General features: G+C 48.7%; 1 pseudogene; it reads left to right on the forward strand.

The window, feature by feature from the left end:
* Positions 1–21445, forward strand: part of LOC148218112 (uncharacterized) — a 135543-nt pseudogene that overhangs the window by 49995 nt on the left and 64103 nt on the right.

Here is a 21445-nt window from a genome sequence, read left to right on the forward strand (position 1 = left end):
TGTGAAGGACAGATACCTTTGTAAAGAAGATCTTCAGGTGCACCAAGGAAAATGGAGCACAATAGAACAAGGTATATGATGCCTGAGGGAATTGGCTGTGCTGGAGATCATTTTCTCAGAAGATGAGAGATTTCCTAAGAGCCCAGACTGTGTCCGGTGCACGTCACAGATGTGGTTGAGATTTGCATGACTTGGACCAGAGATGTATTCCCGTTACCTGGCAACGCTGCAGTGGAGGGAAGGTGAGGACATGGTAGGCGTCTTGGCCAATAAACTAAGAATTTATGAGGACACTGTCACAGCCCCATTTTGTACCCATGTCTCATCCGTGGAAACACGGCTGGTGGAGCAAGTCCGAAGCCTGATTGAAGAGGGCCATCAGAAACTAAAAAAAGAACTTAAGGAAAACAACTACCAGATCTCTCCTGAACCAACAAGAGTTTCTGCCATTAGGAGCCGGCGTTCCTCAGGCAGGGAGAGAGGACACACTCCACGAGGTAACCTCTGGTTTTTCCTTCAGGAGCATGGAGAAGACATGAGGAAGTGGGATGGAAAACCCACCTCCTCCTTAGCAGCCCGGATACGTGAGCTGAAAAGAGAGACACCTACCCCAAGAAGTTCATCTAGAGTCAATGCTGCTCCAGTCTCTCGTGTACAGAACTCCAGACAGTATCAGAATGATGATATGACTGATCCTCTTGAAGGAACCTCAAGAACCTATTTACAGGGAGAGAGCAACGTGTACCAGGATCAGGAATAGAGAAGCCCTGCCTCTAGCCAGGTAGAGGAGAGGGATAATCGGATCTATTGGACTGTGTGGATCCGATGGCCTGGCACATCCGACCCACAAAAACATAAGGCTTTGGTTGACACCGGCGCCCAGTGTACTCTGATGCCATCAAAGTATGTAGGAGAAGAATCCATCTCTATTTCTGGGGTAACAGGAGGATCCCAGCAGCTGACTGTAGTGGAGGCCGAAGTGAGTTTAACTGGGAACAGGTGGCAGAAACACCCCATCGTGACTGGCCCAGAGGCCCCATGCATCCTTGGCATAGACTATCTTAGAAATGGATACTTCAAAGACCCAAAAGGATATCGCTGGGCTTTCGGGATAGCTGCTGTAGAGACAGACGGCATTAGAAAACTGAGCACCTTGCCTGGTCTTGCAGATGACCCCTCTGCTGTGGGACTACTGAGAGTTGAAGGGCAACAGGTACCAATTGCCAGAACAACAGTACACCGCCGGCAATACCGTACTGACAGAGACTCAGTGATTCCCATCCATGAAATGATCCGTAAACTGGAGAGCCAAGGGGTGGTCAGCAAAACCCACTCACCCTTCAACAGCCCCATCTGGCCTGTGCATAAATCTGAAGGAGAATGGAGACTGACTGTAGACTATCGTGCATTGAATGAGGTGACTCCACCGCTGAGCGCTGCTGTGCCAGACATGCTGGAACTGCAGTACGAACTGGAGTCCAAGGCAGCAAAGTGGTACACCACTATCGATATCGCCAATGCATTTTTCTCCATTCCTCTGGCAGCAGAATGCAGGCCTCAGTTTGCTTTCACCTGGAGGGGTGTGCAGTACACCTGGAATCGTCTGCCCCAGGGGTGGAAGCACAGTCCCACCATCTGTCATGGGCTGATCCAGGCTGCACTGGAGAAGGGTGAGGCCCCCGAACATCTACAGTATATCGATGACATCATTGTATGGGGCAGCACAGCAGGGGAAGTCTTCGAGAAAGGAGAGAAGATTATCCAGATTCTGCTGAAAGCTGGTTTTGCCATTAAGCGAAGTAAAGTTAAGGGACCAGCTCAGGAAATTCAGTTTCTAGGAGTCAAGTGGCAAGATGGACGTCGTCAGATCCCAACAGAGGTAATTAATAAGATCACTGCTATGTCTCCACCTACCAACAAGAAGGAAACACAAGCTTCCTAGGTGCCATAGGCTTTTGGAGAATGCACATTCCTGAGTACAGTCAGATTGTGAGCCCTCTCTACCTGGTTACCCGCAAGAAGAATGATTTCCACTGGGGCCCTGAGCAGCAGCAAGCCTTCGCCCAGATCAAGCAAGAGATTGCTCATACAGTAGCCCTTGGCCCAGTCAGGACGGGACCAGATGTGAAGAACGTGCTCTACTCTGCAGCCGGGAACCATGGTTTGTCTTGGAGCCTGTGGCAGAAGGTGCCTGGTGAGACTCGGGGTCGACCACTGGGATTCTGGAGCAGAAGCTACAAAGGATCTGAAGCCAACTACACTCCCACAGAGAAGGAGATCTTGGCCGCCTATGAAGGAGTTCAAGCTGCCTCAGAGGTGATTGGCACAGAAACACAACTCCTCCTGGCACCCCGACTACCAGTGCTGGGCTGGATGTTCAAGGGAAAGGTGCCTTCCACACATCATGCCACTGACACCACATGGAGCAAGTGGATTGCCCTCATCACTCAGCGCGCCCATATTGGGAATCCAAATCGCCCTGGGATTCTGGAAATAATTACAAACTGGCCTGAAAGTGAGACTTTTGGATTGTCTTCTGAAGAAGAAGAGGAGCAAGTGGCACGTGCTGAGGAAGCCCCACCATATAATGAGCTACCAGAGACTGAAAAACGATATGCCCTCTTCACTGATGGTTCCTGCCGAATTGTAGGCACTAACCAGAAATGGAAAGCTGCAGTATGGAGCCCCACACGACAAGTTGCACAAGCTACCGAGGGACAAGGTGGATCGAGTCAGGTCGCAGAGCTAAAAGCTATCCAGTTGGCTTTGGATATTGCTGAACGAGAGAAGTGGCCAAGGCTCTATCTCTGCACTGACTCATGGATAGTAGCTAATGCTCTGTGGGGCTGGCTGGATCGCTGGAAAAAGGCCAACTGGCAACGCAGAGGGAAACCCATATGGGCAGCTGAGATTTGGCAGGACATTGCTGCCCGAGTAGAGAAATTGACCATAAAGGTTCGACACGTGGATGCACATGTACCCACAAGCCGGGCTAATGAAGAACATCACAACAACGAGCAGGTGGACCGAGCTGCCAAAGTGAAAGTATCACAGGTGGATCTAGACTGGCAGCACAAGGGAGAATCATTCCTAGCTCGTTGGGCCCATGATGCCTCTGGTCATCAGGGGAGAGATGCGACGTACCGATGGGCCCGTGACCGAGGGGTGGACCTTACCATGGACAGTATCTCACAGGTCATTCACGACTGCGAGACCTGTGCCGCAATCAAACAGGCCAAGCGGGTAAAGCCTCTGTGGTACGGTGGACGATGGTCAAAGTACAGGTATGGGGAAGCCTGGCAAATTGACTACATCACCCTTCCCCAAACCCACCAGGGCAAACGCTACGTACTGACCATGGTGGAAGCAACCACAGGATGGTTAGAGACCTACCCTGTGCCTCATGCCACTGCCCGGAACACCATCTTGGGCCTAGAAAAACAAGTCCTTTGGAGGCATGGTACCCCTGAGAGAATTGAATCAGACAACGGAACCCATTTCAAGAACGGCCTTATCAACACGTGGGCCAAAGAACATGGCATTGAATGGATATATCATATTCCTTACCATGCGCCAGCTGCCGGGAAAGTTGAACGGTGTAATGGACTCCTTAAGACTACTTTGAAAGCACTTGGTGGTGGAACCTTCAGAAATTGGGAAATGAACTTGGCCAAAGCCACCTGGATGGTTAACACCCGAGGGTCCATCAATCGAGCCGGTCCTGCCCACTCTGAACCCCTGCACACAGTGGATGGGGACAAGGTCCCATTGGTACACATGAAAGGTATTTTAGGAAAGACTGTTTGGATTAATCCCACCACAGGCAAAGGCAAACCAATCCGTGGGATTGTTTTTGCTCAAGGACCTGGTTGCACCTGGTGGGTAATGCAGAAAGATGGGGAAACCCGTTGTGTACCGCAAAGAGACCTAATTTTTAGTGAGAACTGTATGTAAGGTTTCATTTTGTATTATATATCTGTAAGAGGGTATTGGTTTGGGTGTGATGTAGATGGTAATAGAATAAGGGGTGGATTATGTCCTGGGGTACAATGCAAAAATGTGTATTCTATCACCATCTGTTAAAATGTGGGAGGGGTGGTGATCCTTATCTCTGTGGGAGATATCCTCTGCTGATGTGCCATCTGATAAGATGGGGGGATGATCATCGTTATCTATTCACAACCCATCCTTCCTCCAGAAGATATATTCCGTTAATGGGCCATTCAGTCCTGTTGTGTGACTGATAAGATTACATCACCCCATTGGGAGATGCCCCAACCAGGGGCAGGAGCCAAGCCTTTCCTACCTAGATAAAAAACTGGGGTTTGGGACCCGAGGGCAGACCTTTCTACTGGATCCCAGAGGAAAGTCGGACCTTTTTCCACATCATTGCTGGATCTTCGGAGGAAAACTGCACCTTCTACAGGAGCACTGCTTCAACAGAACCACATCTGTCATCCAGGAGGACTGCAGCCACCATTTATACGGACTGCTACCAACACCCTGACTGACAGGGTGTCAGGTTGTATTTCTGACTGTGTTGGTGGTTGTTTCTTTTATATTATTGCATGTATTTTATTTTTTTCTCTTTTCTCCTATTAAATTGTATTACTGACTTGGAGTCTCTCACTGGTTTTACTTTCAAATCAACACACTCAAGGGACTGTCTTGAGGTGTTTGTGCCCCCCGATGTGTTCCGCCCGAGCCGCTGCCTCTCCTTGGGTCAGGATGGACTGGAACCCGCCTCTACCTGGGCTGGGATGGGAAAAGCAGCTTTTCCCTTCTCCCTCCGTGACTGGTGTGTTGCCATCTGCTTTTCTTTTCCTCCCCCTTCCCCCTTCCCGGGTCCTGCCTTTGCCTGGACTAGGATGGGAAGGACCCAGCCTCTACCTGGGCTAGGACAAGAAAAGCAGTCTCTCCCTTTGTGCTCACTCGCTTCGTCCGGTCACCGGCCAGGTCCCTCGCGGGATGCTGGAAACGCGGATAGAAGGACTCCACTCTCGCTTCGCAGCAAAGGCCACGTCTCATTCAGGCAAGCACACAGTCATCCCCACCAAACCACACAGATACTCACAGTCCGATGCTCCTGTCTGGCTCTTCGTGCACGAGAATTCCAGGTGATTTTGCCGCGGTCTTCCGGGGAGATTTTCCTTGCTCAGTCTCTATGGTGCGGGACGTCGATGGGTCCCGAGAATCACTGACGAACCGGGGCCACAGCAGTGGGGCGCCTCCCCGAAATCGCAGTGCCTCTCAGGGCTCCAAGGACGTCCCGGGTATCGGCACCAAATTGTTATAAATGAGAGACAAAAGTCTCGATTTTCAGCAAAATTTAGATTGCTTTATTTGATATAGAAAGAGCAAGCAGCGCGCTGGGGAACACGAGGGGTCACGGCCCACTCCACGCTCCACCCAACCTTGGTTTGCAGCCTCTTTTTATACTGTGTTCTCATTGAAATCAATAATTTTTGGTTTTTTGTTGCCATAAGCAGTGGTGGTTGAATAAACATCTTTGTAGATAACCACCAGAGAAGTTCTGGAAGTCTGGTCCTTGAGATAAGCAGCATTGATCAGACAAAGGCAGGAAGGGCTATTGGGAAGTCTGATTTTGCAAGCTGTTAGCCGATACAACTTATTTGGAAAACATAACATAATGTAACATAATATAACATAACAAGGTGATTTTAAACAGAATGATTTTATCATATAATTTCCTTTATCTAGTGTCCATGCTTCACTTCAGAGCTTAGTATACTGGTTTATACAAACCCCAATGCTTTTTTGATTAACACGAATTTTTTATCAATTATCACACTCCCAGAGTCTTGTCGCTGAACTCCTTCTCTGCCGTCCATTGCTGGAGACTCCTTTCTTACATCTGCACTGGAGGTCAGGTGTAGGAACAAGCCGGCCCTCCCCAAATGCCCCGACTGCCTGAGCCATGTCGTGACAACAATGCAAGGGGGAGGGGAAAGAGGACTATGGGAGGATATATTACAATAACATCATTATACATCCACAAAACTTATCTTAACATACACACACTGTTCATCCTTTAATTGTGAGAGCCAACCACCACATTGCTCATCTGTAACAACAGCGACTGCACTGGCCCCCCTAGATCAGAGGGGGATGGAGCCAGTGCCAGTCCACCTGAATCGGTGAGGGCAGAGACTACCCCCTGCCCACCTGGGTATTGCATCAGCCTAATACATATTTACAAAAGGCTATACATATTCAAACATTTTAACAGAGTTCCACCCCTCTCCCACCTTTTTCAAGCATTTGCAGTTGTCCCAGTCCTGATCATTTGTTACTTTTCAACACATTCAACAGGTTTGAAATTCTTCATTGGTTAAATGTTAACATTACAACAACTCTTCACTAACGTTGATACAACAACATGACATTCACATTAAAATATCCTTAAACTTTAGCAAAACTTCTTTAACAAAAGTCAATCTAAGAAAACACGTAGTATTCACTCTAACAATTGCTAAAGCCAGCAGTGTAATATATTTATCACAGTGACCTTGAGATTAGAGCCAGGCTTGGGCTAGGGAGTGTGACTGGGGCTGCCATTGGGCTTAGGACTAAGAACGGTGTTGGCCTTAGGGCAGGAATTGGGGCTTAGTTTGGGAGTTCAAGCTAAAGCTGGCATTGGAGTGTGGGCTGGCACTCAAAGCTGCACTTAGGGCATGAGACTGCCATTGGTGTTGGGCTTAGAGTTGCAGTTGGGGCTGGCTTTGGGCATAGGGCTAAACGTGGCATTTGGTTTAGGGCTGAGCATTTGGCAAGGAGCTGGAATTGGGCCTGGGCTTTGTGGTTAGGGCTTGGGTTTATATGAGAGCTGGAATTGGGGTTAAGGCTAAATGTGCCATTTGCCTTAGGCCTGGCCTTGAGATTGGCTCTGGGGCTGCATGAGTCTGGCACTGGGATGTGATTAAATCCAGGAGAGTGAGTGTGTCTCAACATGGAGTGAGATTGAGATCAGGATCAGGGTGAGCTTTGGGACCGAGCGCACGCCCAGACGGACAGGGGAGATGTCACTGCAGGATGTCCCTGGCATCGTCACAGCCCTGCTCAGGCACCACCAAAAGGCAGCAGGAGCTGGCTGGTCCCACATCCAGGTGTTCCCAGCACCGAGAATATCCCTCTGTCCAGTCCCTTTGGCTGTCCTTGACAGGCTCCCTCCAGGCTCTTTGTCACCTCCTCGATGGCAGAGCATGGGATATTGAGTGGCTTCTAGGACCCTGCAGAGTCCTTGAGGAGGGCAAGCCTTGCTTAGCCACAACCAAATTCTCTCCCTGTCATACACAGCATTCCCATCCTGCATCCAATCCCATCCCTGTGCCACTTTCTGGGAAGAAAGGAAGCCCAGTCAAATCCAGAACAGTGGGAACATTCAGACAGTTCTTGAGAAAATCCTCATTTATTTAACACTAATGTTCCTAAGAAATCAGATCTTGATCTGTAGAAACATTCCTGGTAGTCCAGTTTTGCTTTCAAGGACCTGTAATTGTCCGTCAGGAAGGCAGCTTTTGTTGTGAGAACCGGTGATTGGCGGGAAGAATGGAACTAAGAGCAAGGAAGGAATTCACTAGGGGAAAAATAATTGGAAATATGTCAACAGATAGACCCTTAAATAGCTCCCTGGGAAGAAAACTAGCCCGGTGGAAATATGACTCCAACACCAAAGAACTTAAGATGATACAGAGTTGTGTAATAGAACAGACTAAGAGAGTAATTAAGTCCAACTATGTTTACTGGTGGAGGGATGAGTCACATGAGGAAAGGATATGTCAGGTTTTAAACATCCATGTAAAAGCTAAAGAACAGCTCTTGTAGAGATCTGGGAGAGGGGATTTCTCACTGAACAACCTTTCTAGCTCTGGCCTCTCAGTCCTGAATCTCAAGGGAAAGCTACTCTGCACCCCATTCCCTACAAACAGAAAACCCTGGATTTGGGAAAAACACTGGCTTGGGGTGTGCTTTCTTGTCCTCCTCTCTTTTGCTACCTCCTGACTTTTCTCTCTCTCTGTGAACACTAATTTTGCCGTACACTTTCCCTCTGATAATTGAACTGCTTACCACATCAAATGTAACATTTGTTCTTCACCCAAATTAAGCACGAGCAGGTGCTACTTCTCTTTCAGGTTAAGATCAGAGCTTGAATGCAGTGATTTCAAAGTGAATAAATTACCTTTCTCTCTTTCAGTCGGAAATGAGCTACTGCCACCTGCACTTGCCCTTCCCTTCCTCTCCTGAACCACCGAGCAGCCCCACTGGGATGGCAGGAGCTGGGCCTGGGAACTGCTGCCTTTGGAGTTGCATCTCCTCCTCCCGTGGCCGCTGCTCAGAGCCCAGAAGTGCTCTGAGAACTTGAAGTTCTGGCAGCTGGGTTAGAGCCTACATGGGAGGAGGAGAAGGTTCACCAGAGCCCTTCTCCTGCCGTGCCAGCTCCAGGGCAAGGAGTGCAATGGAAGCCAGCCAATGTCCAAAGCCCATCTGCTCTGCCAGTTCCTGTGGGAATGAGCTGCTGCAGAGGGGAAGATTTGGGTGGGAATGTGGTTCTCTAAGAAGGCCATAACTAAATGCTTGCATGGGGGTTTTGGCTTCTGGAGCAGTGGGGTAGGGCTGTTGTTGGTTCCTACCCCTCCATGCCATGATGATGTAAGGGGTGAGGGATGCCATGTGTGCTGTGCACTGGCAGTGATCCTCAGGAAATCCTATGAATCCTCTCCTTCGAGCTAGTCAAGCTCCTGGAAATGACAGGACCGAAAAAAATAAAAAGGTGCTCAGTTTTGCGCCTTTCTTCCCCTGTGGGGTGAGGGGCAGGAGGCAGAGGTCCAGCTTGGTCTCTCTCTGACCTTTCCTTTGAGACAACACTGTCTGCTCCCACCACAAAGGCACAGAGGGTGCTCTTTGCCCCCACCAGTGGGAAGTGGCTCTGCTGAGCCCACTAAGAGTGCTGGAAGATGAGTCTGTGAACGAAACAGTTGAATATTGCCTAGAGGGGGGTAGCAGGCAGTAGATGTGCCACCATTCTCTTTCCAGGACCCCACTGGGAGTACTTGAACTATCGACGATGAGAGAGAGACGGGGACACTGAATGGTAATCAAAATCCAATTTTTACTGAGCACTACATGTGCTTATATACCATTTACAGGAAGGCTGGTAATATTTTCCTGCAATCACATAGACAAACCTTACATAGACAAACTCTCACATAGACAAACTTTACATTTGGACTTAGTAAAATCTTATTTCCCATAACCCAGACTTGATCCAGTCCTCTTGCAGTCAGGTCTCTGTTTGCTCTTGCCAGGCATCCTCGTTGTCAGGCTGCATTTGCTGATTAAATCTGCAGTACTATCAGTCTCATTTGCATTACCCATATCCACATCTCCCCCGTTTCTTTTAACTAAAAATACACTCTTCAGCGATTTGTCTATTAAATTCTTAACACACTGTAAAATACAAGGAATAACTACTACAATGCATAATATGATGCCTAATACATACAAACCTATTTTAACTAAATTCCTAACCCAGCCAGTGAGTCCCCAGTGCCCTAAGAGCCAGTTCAGCCAGTCGTACCCATTATCTACCCGAAGTTTATTCACACCTTCTTTCAGGGCTTGAATGCTGGCATAGATGGGCTGGGAGTGGTCAGAAAGGTTAAGGCAACACATCCCATCGAATTCCTCAGCCACAGGCGGCGGCGGAGCTCGGAGGCGGCCCCAGCGCAGGTGGGAGCCGCGCTCGGTTGTGCGGGGGCTCGGGGCTCGCTGCGGGCCGAGGGGGCGGCAGGGGGCTCTGGCGGGTTGGTTGTGCCGGTGCCGGCCCGTGTTGGCGCTGGGCTGAGGGCGCTGCGGGAGCGGCTGCCCGCGGTCTCCTTCCCGCTGGGGCCTCGGCAGGAGCCGGTGCCGGAGCAGCGCTGGCTCGTCCCGGTTGCTGTGGGTGGCACAGAGGTGTCTGCCCTGTGCCCGGGGCTGTGCGGGAAAATTCCCGTGGGCAGAGGTTTGTGTGCCCAAAGGAGACAGAGGAGTCCTGTAAAAGTGACTTTATTGATGAACAGAGACGCCATGCGGCATTTGCCATGCGGTCTCTAAAACGCAGCCTCCTTTTTATCCTCATTTTCCCGGCTGCGTCTCCCTGTCCCTTTCCCCACTGGCTGAGGTACTTGGAAGGTTCAGACTTCCCGATCCGCCTACTGCATATCCTCGTTAATATGCACCCCTACTACGATATTAATCTTACTGCTTTCAATCCTTCCTTTTCTCATTTTCTGAAGAATTTCCTTTACAAACCTTTAATTTCCATTGACTCAATCTCTTTTCCCGCATCCTCTTTGGTGCAAGGTGTCGTGCATGGTAAAAAGATGAGAGTTGCTGCAGCACGTCAGAAGAGGAGCAGCATTCGTTTAAGCCATGGTCTGCCAGGGAACCACGAAAACGTGTCCCATTCCCATGCTTTCTCCGGAATACGAGCTGTTTTATTATTTCCTTTGTTATCTGTTTCACCACTTTTCAGTTATCATCTATTTGCGAACAGCAGTTTGACTCACGTAATTTTCCACAAACTCCTTTTTCTGTAAGTAGATAATCTGATTCCATCCCATGGTGAAATGTCTCGTTCCTCATTTCAGCGGCTTGGTGAGCAGGAAGGTCAGGAGCTGGAGCTGTCTGCTTGGTTATTATTTCAAGGACACTTTTTAACCTAATTATGCCACTCAAATTATGGATGGGTTTTCTGTCTTCTGATATGAATTCGTTAGGGTTCCCAGGGGTTTTTCCATGGTGTTGTAGCATTTGTTCTGGTGGCCGTTCATATTTTTCCCTTTTTTGGGTGCTCTTTCCAGCCAGGGCTGCACGAATTGACCACTTTTCTCTGATTAAATCATCAAATGTTTGGATTCCCAAGTGATTTCTCTGGACTAGCAAAAACACCTCATTGCTTTGGGGAGAGGGATGATTTCCCCCCACACTTTTTTTTCATGAAGTTTTCCCAATATTCTCCGTTTGCTATTTCCCTTTGCAGCTTAACCAGTTTCTGTTGCAGTCAGATATCCTCACTATGGGCTCTGTCTTTAGTTGTGCAAATTCCATCTGTGCAAGCAGGCAAAGCTGGGGGTGAGGGGCAGATGGACTCAGGGAAATTCCTCCCCCTGGCAAGAAGGCCCTTGGGCATTGTCCACACTTCTCCAGAGCAATGTTAATTTGCATTTCTAAAACTCCTCTCCTGGCTGCCAGGAACTAGGATTTTCTTCCAGAGCAGCTATTAGGTGATTCACACGTCCACCCTCACAACCTGCTTTATTTTTCTTTATTATTTTTTTAACGCTTTTTTATTAACAGTTTATGCGTTAACGCCTCACCATTAATACTCTTCTAGGTTTGCAAAATGCAACTTAAAGGTGAGCTTCTAAAGATCCATTCCGATATTCTCCCATCATTAAGAGCCACCACAAATATATAGAAAAATATTCCAATGCCATCAAGTCTTTTCTGCCTCTTCTCCTAGGAGTAAAATTGCTTGTCACACCCCTGGCCCAAACCTAACTGACAATCTAAAAGTAGGATTAATGTGAAAATTTTTTCTCATGGTGTAATCTTGTCACTGAAACTGCAGGGACAATAAAAATCTCCCCAACAATATCTTTAGTGTTAGAGAGTTAAGGCATTACTTGATTCTGGTCAGGATGAGCAACAGAAATAATTTCATCCACACATAGCCCGGGTGTGCAGAGAAAATCATTCCATGAGATGTGAATTTTACTAGATTTTTCCTAACCTTTTTACTGTCCGAACCCAATGAAATTCATTGGTTTAGTGTTCATTGCTTCAAAGTTGTGTAGTTCTTAGTGTTTGGTTTCCTATTGCAAATGGATTTCTCCTCTTCTGATGTTAATTAGATCAGCATTCCTGGATTTCCTTCTCAGTCTTTTCCAGACCAGGTGTCTCCATCTATGCCGGGGCAGTGTCTGGGGTGGGTGTTCCTTGATGTTTGCTGATGTTTCCTTGATGTTTTGTTGAATGTCGTTCTCTTTGTTGGTATCTTTTGGGCTATTCCCAGTCTGTTGAGATGTTAAACTCATCTCTGTTGAGTGGTGCCACATCCCTTAAAAAAACCTTTTAAAATTTCTTTCCTGAGAGAAAGGCAAACCGAGCCTGACTAGTAAAATGAAATGTAAAAAATTTTAAATTTGGTATACTTTCCAACAATGGAATCCCGGACAGCCCAGTGTGTGAGTGTAATTGAGAGGCAGAGTCCTGGGTGGATGCTGTGAACAGCAAAGTGCCAAGGCAGGCTCTGTGCCAGCCCAGCTTCCTGTGGCAGAGATTTCACAAGAGACAGGAATCTGGCCACAGACTGCTTGAAATATACATCCCTTATCTCCAGCCCGCACTAGGTGGAGAATTCCCAGGGTAAGGAATTGCAAAGATCAATTCCAAGGGAGATAATTGAATATCTGCCCTGGCTCTGGCCAAAGGTTAGAATGGCCGGATGCTTGGCCTTCAGCCAAGGGCACACACTGACTCAGAAAACACTTCCTAAATGCAGCAACATGTTGCATATTCATAGACCTTCATGCATTATTCAGAATCATTCCCCTCCAACCTGTAAATCATTATTTTTCCTTCCCTGGAATTCTGGTGTCCCATAATCCAAGAATCTGAATAATTTTCTGATTATCTTTTTTACGATTCTCTGAGTTAGTTACATGAACAAAAGCTTTTTACATCAAAATGTTATAGTCCAAAAAATATATTTATCACTACTACTTATAAGTTCTGTTAATCGCAGAACTAAAACTATATTCATACAGCAAAGTTCTCCAACATAGAGCATTCATTTAATTATTTGAAAAAGCCAATAATGTAATATACTATGTTCTTAAAACACACATACAATTCAAATTTCTTTTCTGAGACTTGAAGAGCCTTAGTTAGGGCACCAGTTGTTTTGTTATTTTTCACTTTCTCAGCTTTTCTTTCTTTTCTCTTGTCCATAGTACAACACTGAAGCTATTGGGCTTTAAAAAGTCATACAATATTCTGGCTAGAACAGGGAATCCCCAATCCAGGTCCTGCAATATCCTATTAATCCTCAGAATTCTTGCACCTCCTTTTCAGTCCTGGATTGCTTCTGAGATTCCCCAGATCCTCTCTAGATCAATACACCACAAACCTTCAGTCAAATTACCTCCTGAATATTTAACTCTTTTCTCCACCATTTCCTCTTTTTGTTTTTCAAATACTCAAAGATGCTTTTTCGCCTGAACGTTCAGCCATTTCACAGAGTCTTCTTCTGCCACTTCTTGTCCTCCTGATTGCAGCAAGTCATCCCCATCCTGCATTAACCCAATCCCTGAGGGTGGGGTAAATTCTTGTGATATTTTCTGCAAGGCTTGCCCCAATAAGGCTGGTGCTTCTGTGCATCCCTGCAGAAGGACCGTCCATGTCTTTCCCATTTTCCCTTCTACCTCTTGTTCCCACTCAAAGGCAAAATCCTGTTTACCATCCTGTGTAAGTGGGCATCCCCAGAAAGCATCTTTGCCATCAAGGACTGAATGGTGTCAGTGTGAGGAGGGCACCTGGTTGAAGATGGTGTAAGGATGTGAGAGCCCCTGGGTGCTGGGGCCCCCTTGGGCCCTGGGGTTCATCCCTCAGGGGCTGTAGAAACTCTGGCATGGCCTTTGTCTTCCCCTTGGCCTTTTCCTCCTCCCTTCTTGCATTCCCCTGCTGTGCCTTTGTGACCAAGTGCTCCAGGGGCTTCTTCTGCCCCTCCTGCAGCCCCCTCAGTGCCTGGGGGTGCTCATCCTCTGACAGCTGCTGAGCTTTCTGCTAAATCATTCCTTTCTGCAGTGACCCAAGGAAAATGCTTAAAAGCTAATCTGGATCCTTGCACGTCCAATGCCCATTTCCCAGCTGTTCCTTTGTCCTGCTGCTCCTTGTGCTGGGGCTGCCGTGGCCAGCCCGTATCCCAGAGCCGGTGCCTGTCCTGCCGCAGTGTCCAAACGCGGCCCCCCCGGCGGGCAGGGCCGGCAGCTCCACGGGGCCGGGCAGCGGCCGGGGCGTCCCGCAGCCTCCTGGGGGCCGGGGGCCACTGCCGGGCCTGCAATTGCCGGGGGGTGCTGGGCTCAGGCAGCGCCCGGCGCTGAGCCCCGGCTGCCCCACAGCCCCGGCCCGGCCCCGCAGCTCCCCACAGGCCCCCAGCCCGTGCTCCCGGTGCCGCCCCTCTGCGCCCGCTCCTGCCGCTGCCCAGCACAGAGAAACCCCCTGCAATCCTGACCTCCTTGTGTGCCTGTCCTGGCAACCGGGGATACAAAGGATCTGCATCAGCTGGAAACTCTTGAGGATGAGAGCCTGCTGGAAAACATCCCCATCCTTAGTATTTTTTTCTTCCTCCTCTTTCCCTTCATCCTTTTTCTTCCCCACATAGATTTTTCCTGCTGCCTCTTTCCTGAACCATATTCCTGCACACTCCCCTTCACCCAATCCCTTCCCAGCACACCGACACCTTCCATCCCTTCTCGACTTTCCTTAATGCCTCCCTGGGTGTCCATGTCCTTGATTACCTCTGGGAGAATGTGCAAACTCCCTCAACGTGTTCCGAAGGGACCCTTCAGAGATATTTTGGGATCATCATCCCTTTGGCCAGGAGCCCTTCCTGGTTTTCCCTTTCTACCCTCCATGGGTACCCTGCCATGTTTAGTCCCCGAAGATCCCACTGTAGTCACTGCTGAGATTTTCAGTGCTCTCTGGCTGCCGACTCTTCCCAGCCCCCCTGATCTGTCACTCGTCTGTCTCCTGGCCCCAGCGCCCCCCGGCAGGGGAATTTGGGGAGGTGGGAGGGGGGGAGCGCCAAGGCCGGGCCCCCCCGCGCTGTGGTGGCGGCAGCGGCTGCAGTGGGGAGCGAGTGCGGGCGGGAGCGGCCGAGAGCCCAGCGCTGCCCCAGCCCGAGCTGCCCCAGCTCCATCGCTGCCCCTGCGCTGGGATGCTGTGGGTTTGGGGGGAAGAGGGAGCCGGCAGTGGGTGCTGGGCCTGGGGGCAGCAGGAGAAGGAAAGGAGAAGCAGGGTTGGAGAACAAAATGGTCAAACGCTGCACGTGGGAGGAGCAGGTGGGATTGTGCAGGAGAAAGAAGAATAATGGGCGGGAGTGTGAGGAAGAGTAGGGACACCGCAGGAGGGTCAGAAATGAGAAGCAGCACAATGTTCCACCCCTCCCTGTATCTGTAGCCTCTGCCCCAGCCCCAGGAGCGTTGCTCCCCCCACATGCAGCAAGTGACCGAAGAGTATGATCCATGATTTTCACAGGGTTGAATGTTGCTGTTTGTGAGCTTTATAGGGCTAAATGTTGGTGCTTTGTTTTTTTGCAGGGGCTGAATCTTTATATTTTGGAGGGGATTTGGGCTGAAACTTACTTTTTGGGGAGTGTTTGATCTATGTCTTGATGTTTGCATAATTTTTTTGCTGAATCGTTGTGTTTTGGAGGTTCTTATAGACACAAGATGCTAAATGACTTCGTGAGATGAACTTTGGAAGGAGGAACTCCCAGCTCAAGGTGCTCTTTTTTTTTTTCCCCTGAAACCAGGATTTGTCATTCCCATGCCATGGGTAGATGGAGGAGGAGGAGGAAAAGCCCCAGAGATCCCACAGGAGGAGGGGCTGCAAACCCAGCCCAGGGAGCTGCGAGGAGGAAAGACCCTCCCTGAGCCGGGAAGGCGGCCGGAGATCCAGGCAGAGCTCAGAGCTGGTGGAGAAGCCTCCTGGAGGGGAGAAGCCTCACGAGTGCTTGGAATGTGGGAAGGGTTTCAGGTGGAGCTCCAGGCTGATCCGGCACCAGATGATGCACACTGGAGAACGGCCCTATGAGTGTGGGAAATGTGGGAAGAGCTTCAGCACTATTTCTCATCTGATGCAGCACCAGGTGATCCACACAGGGGAACGGCCCTACACCTGCTTGGAATGTGGGAAGACCTTTCAGTGCAGCACCAACCTGAGAGGCCACCAGCGCATCCACACTGGGGAGAGGCCCTACGAGTGTCCCAAGTGTGGGAAGAGGTTTCAGACCAGCTCCAATCTCCTCAGACATGAGCAGATTCACACAGAGGAGAGGCCCTTCCGCTGCCCCGACTGCGGGAAGGGATTCAACCGCAACTCCACCCTCATCAGGCACCGGCGCATCCACACTGGGGAGAGGCCCTACGAGTGTCCTGAGTGTGGGAAGAGCTTCTCACAGAGCTCAACCTTAACCAAACACCAACGGAGGCTCCACTAAGGGAAGCCCTGTGAGTGCCCCGAGTGTGGGAAGAGCTTCGTGCTCTGCTCCAGCTCCATCTCCCATGGGAGGATCGGTGTTGGATGATCCCCAGTGACCCCCGTTGGGCAGAGCCCTGGTGATCTTTGGTCCTGGTGATCCGTGTTGGGAAGACACCTGGCTGAGGGGACTCTGCGTCATCCTGTCTTCCTGTGGGTACCTGGAGGAACACAGGGGCAGGAACGTCCATCAGGATCCAAACTGAGATTGGGAATTTCTTGGGGAGAGTGAACTTGTTGACTTTCAACCCTAGGAAATCTTCTTTGTTCAATCCTATCTTCTTGTGGCATTCAGGAATACTGAATGGTCTTGGTGGTCCTTTCCAACCTAAATGATCTTGCAATTTTGATTTTTTATTACTAAAGCGTGTCTTCTGCAGTCAAATCATGATGAACTGGGGCAAAGACCAAGATTTTGGAGACAGTGCAGTGGAAACACCTCCAGAAAAGGTTCTTCCCTCCCACCCAAGCACATGGATCCTCAGCCAGCATGGACACAGAAATAATTTTCTTTTGGCCTTGATTTGCTTTTCATTTCTCTTCATCCCTTTAAAACATCCAACACTGGCTTGAAAATAAAGACACTGAACTGAGACATGGGTGGGGACATGGGGGGACAATGACATGGTGGGGACACAGACATGGAGAGTGACATGGGGACACATGGACATGGAGGGGGATGTGGCCATTTGTGGGGACATGGGGGGACACAGGCATGGATGGAGATGTGGGGGACAGTGACAGGGATGGAAACATGGTGGGGACACAGCCATGGGTGAGGACATGGTGGGACATGGCCAGTGACATGTGGGGACACGGCCACGGCCCGTGCCATGGGGGGAACTTGCAGGGGCTGTGGGGGATGCTGGCTTGGAGGGAGTTGAGGGTTCCTGGCAGGGACTTGGGGCTCGCTGAGGCCTTTGGGGACCCCAGGCCGAGCGGCTCCGGCTGCGCTGGGAGACCCTGGCGGAGGTTCTGGGGCAGCTGCTCAAGGACCCCCTGCCCTGGAGCCCCAGCCGGGCATTGGGCTCCTGGAAGGGAATGAACGTCCTTGTCCCCAGCAGGACAGATTTCTTATTTCTTGCAAGTGCAAATGGTTCTCTTACCAGAATAGCTTGTTGTGTTAATTGTTTTCATGCTTAAGATTGTTTTCACCTGGGAACAAGCAAGTAACTTAGCTGCACATACAAGTGAGAGGCTAGCTATTAATTAGCAGAGAGTAAGACCTGATTTTATGAGGCCTTTCTTTTATAATTTATCTACCTGACTGCACCATCTCATCCTTTTTTTTAATTCAAAAAAGGCTCATATGTTCTGATGATAAAATAGCTCTCTCTTGTGAGGGTGTTATCTCATTAAGGTTATCACTGGTTATCTGTTAGATATGGGATAAGATACATAAAAGACAGATTACAATCAACAAAACTTAGCAAATTCTATCATGTCATTGACACAGGGTTTCACAGCATGATAAATAAAAGAATAATGTCCAGTGTGTCCTAGGGAAATGGGAATAAATGACCATTGTTTTAAAGTCCAAATAGTCCATTAGCTGGAAATGTTGATCTTTGACATCACTGAATGTGCTCTTGGATCCTGGAACAGGGAATAACTGAAGAAGGTTAGTAGGAACACTATTCCATGATGATGACACAGGGCTTTTGTTGGCAATTTGCCTGTAAATTTCCAGACACAGCCATGTCTTGGCACTCCTACTTCTGATTTTGCTCTGGCCACGAAGGCTGCATGGTGATTAGGTTCTTTTTCTTCTCACTGGGCTTCATTTTCTTGGAGGCAACTGATGTTTGGCTGAATGAACAGGTGACTGCTTTGAACTTGTTGATGACAAAAACACATGCATACCTTCTCCTTAAGTTAATGAATTAATTAGACTTTGTCATTGTACCTTCAATTGAAGAGCCTTACATAAAAATATTTTACCTTTTTTTGGTGTAAATATTGCAAAAAAAATTTATAAATATATAAATATTTAGGAGCGAATTCCCCCTTCCTTGTTTTAAAAACAGCATGCATGACTCTTGCCGTGAACATGAAGGGAAGTTCAAAACAAAACAATACATGTAGTAAAAGCAAAACTTACAGTAATTGGGAATAATTCTGATACAACAAACCAAAACATTTCCGATAACAGATATAATTAATTACACTTGTGAAATTAGGTGATTACCAAACATTAAAACATTGCACCATCACCCCAGTGTCTGCAACAGCTCATAAACCTCAAATCAGTGAAGAATTGGATAAGCGTCTGTTGGGGGTTCTTTTTTCCTTTCCTTTCTGCCTGTGGAATTTTTTTCCCATTGACATGCTAAGAAGCACTGATGGTTAGGTCCCAGCACCAGGGAGAGAGGTTCCCTGGTTTTTTTGGGAGTTTCTCTCGGAGGGCGGGGGGAGGGAAAGGGGGAACACGGTGAGATTGGAAGCAGGTAAAGGAGGGTGGGGGCAGTTGCTGGCTCTCGCTCGCTTTTGGCTCTCGGAGCAGAAAGGTCATTGCTACCCCCCCACCATCCCAACGCCGGGAGCTGCCTCTCTGTTTTGGACCCCGCAGCCCTGCTTGGACGCCCTCCTGCTTCAGCTTGCTGTTTTCCCAGCATCCTGCCTCTCCTCCATCCCTTCCCATCTGGGACACAGCTGCCATCACCCCCAGCCCCTGCAGGTGCCGGGATCGTCACATCTGCCCCGTCCACCGGGAATCTGCCAGCGCTCACTGCCAGCGGTGACGGTGACTGCAGCACAGGGGAAAAGTGCCTGAGGCCCAGAAGGACTGGAACTGGGTTCCTGTTCTGCTTCTTGTTAATTCCAGAGTTGTTGTTCTGTTTGCCTTCTTAGATATACTAGTAAAGAACTGTCATTCCTATCCCCATATCTTGACCTGAGAGCCCCTTCATTTCAAAATTATACTAATTCAGAGGGAGGGATTTGTTTTCTCCATTTCAAGGGAAGGCCCTGCTTTCCCTAGCACACACCTGTCTTTTATTCAAACCAGGCGTGATTTTGGCACCCAACGGTGCCACCTGTGGGCATTGAGTGGAAAGGCTGGAAAAGCAATAACAGTTCTTGAGTGACCTGATTTTGTGTTTTAGGTGGCACCATGTTGTCCAGCTTACCCTGGCTTGGGCTGCACGTGGTCACTGCTACATCTCTCCCATTTGCAGGCCCTTATTTGAACATGGGTCCTATCACTAAGGCTACTGTGACTATTATCCAGTTCATTTTGTGGGTTGATAAGGTGAGGAATTCATGGGTTTTTAACTTCCTCTGGAAGATGGCAACGTGGATTCAGAGCTATTGCACTCTAACTGTGTGTTTTTGGGGTTACTTCAATAATGGTATTTACTGTGAGGAAGTGATAGAAGGGGAAATTTTCTCACTTCCCTTCATCCAGTCCACCGTTTAGGTCCCGTTTTCAAAGGCTTCAAAGGCTTCAAATCTTCTCTAAATTCTAATGCTATTCACAGTGGCTGGTGTTGCTGATGTGTCTGTTAAACCTGTTCTATTTAGCATTCAGAGATAAGGGGAGATTGATTTGGATAACAACCCTGATACCTACCCCAGGAAATTGGGATGCTGCTGCAGAGCCTGACCCTGCCCCACAGCCCACTTCAGAAATGAAACACCCGGATTGGGTGGGTGTTTTAGTGAAGGAGATGTGTGAGATGAGCCAGATGCAGAAGGAGTATCTTTCCACAGCTGGTGAGAAACCCTCCCCCTGCCTTAAAGAGGGAGAGTCTGATGGTGCAGCAGTGGAACCCACAGACATTACATCTGTTCAGGTTCCAGCTGAACTGCAAGGGCACTCACAGACAGCAGCAGTCACCCCTGTGGAAACAAAGAAGTCTAAGATGAAAACAAGGCACCTAGATAATAAGGATAAGAAAGGAGGGCCCTCAAAACCAGCAGGGGAGCCAGAGGTTGAGATCATCACCAAGTCCCTGTCGTACAAAAGTCTCCATACTCTGCAAAAAGACATTGAGTGACGAGGCCCTGAGGCTTTTACCACCTGGTTACCTTGGGTCTGGGACCTTATGGGTCCAGGTGTGCAACTGGATGGTCCTGAGGCAAGGAATTTGGGACCCTTGACCCAGAACTCAGGTGTGGATCAGGTATTTGTAAGGGAGCCAGGGCCCCTTTCCCTCTGGGAGTGGCTTTCAATGAGTGTGAGAGAGAGGTTTGTCCACAGAGAGAGAATGCAGGAGCACCACCATAGAATGTGCTGGAAGACCCTTGAGGAAGGGATCCAACAGCTGAGGGAAGTGGCAGTGCTGGAGGTGCTCTTTGGGAGGGATGGACAGCATGACAATGACCCTGACAAGGTCAGGTGCACAGGGCAGATGTTGTGGAATCTGGCAGACCCGGGGCCATCTCAATACACCACATTCATTGCAACAATTAATGCTGATAATAACAGAGACAGTGGGTTCTGTTGCTAACAAGCAACAAGCTTAGAAATTTTGGGAGTATAATCAAGGCTCGATGCAGGCTCATGTCTCTGCTGTAATTGTGAGCCTCCAAGAGGAGATGAGGGAGGAGGGGAGGAGGAACAGTTCCCAAGCAGCACCAGTGCGAGTCACAGACCCCAAAGTTAGAGTACACTCTGAGTATTTTACTGGATAACTTACATCTTGCACTTCATGACAGTAAATTGTGTTAATCAGACTCTTTCATATCACGAGCTCCTGGAACACATTTTCAAGCCCTTCCAGCTGTTTCTGTCTTGCATCACAAAATTGGCAGGTGTTTTGCCCTTTAAAAAGGACTTGTTGCATGCATTAACATCCAAGAGGTCGCTTTCAAAGGCCGACAAAAACCCCATGAACAAACAGCAACCAACCAAACAACATATTAAAAACAAGTACTTTATTTTTAGCTCTTGCTTTTAATATTTTCCAAGTTGGCCTCCTCTTCCACTGCAGTGTTCTTTGAACAGAAAAACTTCCTTGCCAGATGATGTGACTTAACAAGGCAAACAGAACTTACACACAATTGATATATTAAAGCTAAACATGCAGAGTCCCATTTCACAATCATCATTATTTATTTTCTGTTCATTTTGTATTCAGAAGGGTGAGAACTGTATCTCAGATCCCCTGGCTAGTTTCGT

Source organism: Sturnus vulgaris, unplaced genomic scaffold (genome assembly GCF_052056855.1).
Source record: "Sturnus vulgaris isolate bStuVul1 unplaced genomic scaffold, bStuVul1.hap1 Scaffold_195, whole genome shotgun sequence".
In the NCBI taxonomy this organism is placed as follows: domain Eukaryota; kingdom Metazoa; phylum Chordata; class Aves; order Passeriformes; family Sturnidae; genus Sturnus; species Sturnus vulgaris.